The sequence below is a fragment of the Hirundo rustica genome, chromosome 20 (assembly GCF_015227805.2).
Source record: "Hirundo rustica isolate bHirRus1 chromosome 20, bHirRus1.pri.v3, whole genome shotgun sequence".
Lineage (NCBI taxonomy): Eukaryota > Metazoa > Chordata > Aves > Passeriformes > Hirundinidae > Hirundo > Hirundo rustica.
The window spans coordinates 9,753,798-9,756,390 of record NC_053469.1 but is presented as its reverse complement, the minus strand read 5'-3'; positions in this window follow the sequence as shown (position 1 = coordinate 9,756,390).

Here is a 2,593-nt window from a genome sequence, read left to right as displayed (position 1 = left end):
TCGCCCCAGGGCAGCACCGCGGGACCCGCCCGGCCCCTCTCAGCCCGTCCCGGCTGCCGGCGGAGCTGCACCGAGGCGCAGCCGTGGGAACGTTCCGGTCCCCGGCTCTGCGGCACCGCGAAGCCCCGGTGGTCCCAGGGTGGTCCCGCGGTGGCCCCACGGTGGTCCCAGGGTGGTCCCACGGTGGTCCCGCGGTGGCCCCACGGTGGTCCCGCGGTGGTCCCACGCTGCGATGCCGCCGAGCTGTGCCCGGGGACCGGGGGCATTCGGGATGGAGCGTGAGCACGGCCGGAGCCCGGGGCGAGGAAAGCGCTGCAATAAGTTAATTTTTAAAGAGTCCCATGGCCGGGGGCTCTCGTGCGGGGCAGCCGAGCGTCCTGCGGGCTCCAGGGCCGGATCCAGGCGGGTGCTGAGCCCTGCCCGTGGCCGTGGCTCTGCCCGGAGAAGCGTCCGCGGCCCGGGAAGTCCCTGACCCATCGCAGAGTCCATCCACCGGGCCGGGGCGGGTTGGAACGGGACGGGAGCCCCCCTCCGCCATCCGCACCTACTTGAGGAAGACGAGCAGGAAGAAGGTGGAGACGATGAGCACGAGGATGCCGGCGGCGAAGCCGAGGCGCAGGTTCTCCATGGAGGCCAGCGGGGGCTGCGTGTCCAGCAGCAGCCCCCGGCCCAGCAGCCCCAGCACGAAGGCGTGCGGGGCCTCGGAGCCGCGGCGGAGGCCGCAGGGGGACACCGAGCCGCTCACGGCGAACACGGGGGCGTGGGACGAGCACAGCGCGGCCACGGAACGCGACGAGCCCTGGCCGGGGTCCGGGGGGGCACCGCCGCCGTTCTGCTGCTGCTCCCGCTCCCCCCGCGGGGTCCCCGGGCCCGGTGTCGCGGCCGGGGCCAGCTCGGGCAGCAGCGTCACCATCCTGCAGAACGGGCAGCTGACGAAGGCCACGGAGGCAGCGCGACACACGAGCCTGCGGAGGCAGCGCTGGCACAGCGAGTGGCGGCAGGGCAGCTGCTGGGGGCCCCCCCCGGCACCCCAGTACGCCTCGTAGCAGATGCCGCACTCCCGGCCGGGCTCCGGCCCCGCTGCCATCGCGCTCCGCGGGCACGGCCCCGCACGGCCGCTTTTGAAGGCGGGGGGCGGCGATGGCCGAGCCCGGGGAGGGGAGAGGGGGCCGGGGAGGGGAGAGGGGGCCGCGGCCGCCGCCCCCCCTGAACTTCAGCCTGGCCCCAGGGTGCCCGGTGGGCGCTGGAGCGGCACAGGGAACGCTCCACCTCCGCCGCAGAGCGGCTGCCCCTAAAACACCTGCTGCTCTTTCCCTTTTCTCTTTCCAACACATCATACTCGTAATGATTCTCAAGCACGGTTTCTGTCGTTGTTAATGTACTTCAGCTGAGCCGCGGGCACAGCAGCCCCGTCTCGCACCCGTTTCCCACCAGCCCCGGGTCTGTTTGTCACCGGGGGCAGAGGTGACAGCTCGGGCTTCCAGGGATGGACAGGGGATGTTTGTGCTGAGCACGGCGCGGCTGCAGCCCCCAGCTGCCCGGCACTGCTGGGGCTGGGTGGGGCCGAAGGCTGGGATTTTTTATTATTATTTTACTTTTTCCCGCAATCTCAGAAAGTGCCCAGACTCCCGGGTGACGCTCCAGCTGTTGTGTCCCTGCAGCTCGCGGGGCCGTGGTGGCGCTGGCACCTCTTTACGGGCACTGTCCCCGAGCGGACCTTGCCCCGAGCTCCTGTCACCCAGCACCACCCCAGCACGGCCCGGCGGTCACCGGATGGGACGGAGGGGGCGGTGGGAACGGAGGGGGCGGTGGGATGGGGGCAGAGGGGATGGAGGGGGTGTTGGAGCATCGCTCGGGACTCTCCTCCCGCTCCGGCCGGAGCCGTGGGGTCCCCGTGTGGTCCCTGACTGCCCCGGGGGAGGGGACGCAGAGGGGGCTCCTTTGCGGACTGGATCCACTCTCCTGCTCCTTGCCGTCCCTTAGGCCAGCGCTTCTGACCCCTCCCGGACCCCACGGAATGCCGAGGGAGTGGGAGCGGGCAGGAATGAGGGTGCTCCACGACCCTTCCTGCCCTCACTCCTGCCAGGGCTCCCCTCCTCCATCCCAGCACCAGCTGCTCCTGGTGCAGCCCCTTTGCCCCTCCCCGGGCAGCACCTGCCTGCTCTGGGGTGCAGCAGCGGCAAAACGTAAACACAGAGGCTGGAAAAACATCCCCAGGGTGTTCCCAAGGCGCCGGCCCTGGTGCTGTGGCACGTCCCCAGGACACTGGTGGCACTGGGCACGGGCCACCTCCACGAGGCCACACACGTGTCCCACAGGGATGCCCTGCATGGGGCAGCTCATGTGAGGCAACCCAAGCGCAGGGTCCAAGGTCTCCCTGTCTGGACATCCCTGGGGCAGCTCCACAATGAGCTGGGAGAAGGCCCAGAGCTTCAGATTCTTCTCTGTGACAAGATGAGAAGGAGGAGGTGACACTGGGACAGCCGGGCACGTGGTGGCCCCGTCACCGCTCCACAACCCCGGCTCTCGGCCATCCCCCCTGCAGAAGGAAAGAGGCAGCAAACACCCCCAGCAGAAACCAGCTGCAGTTTAA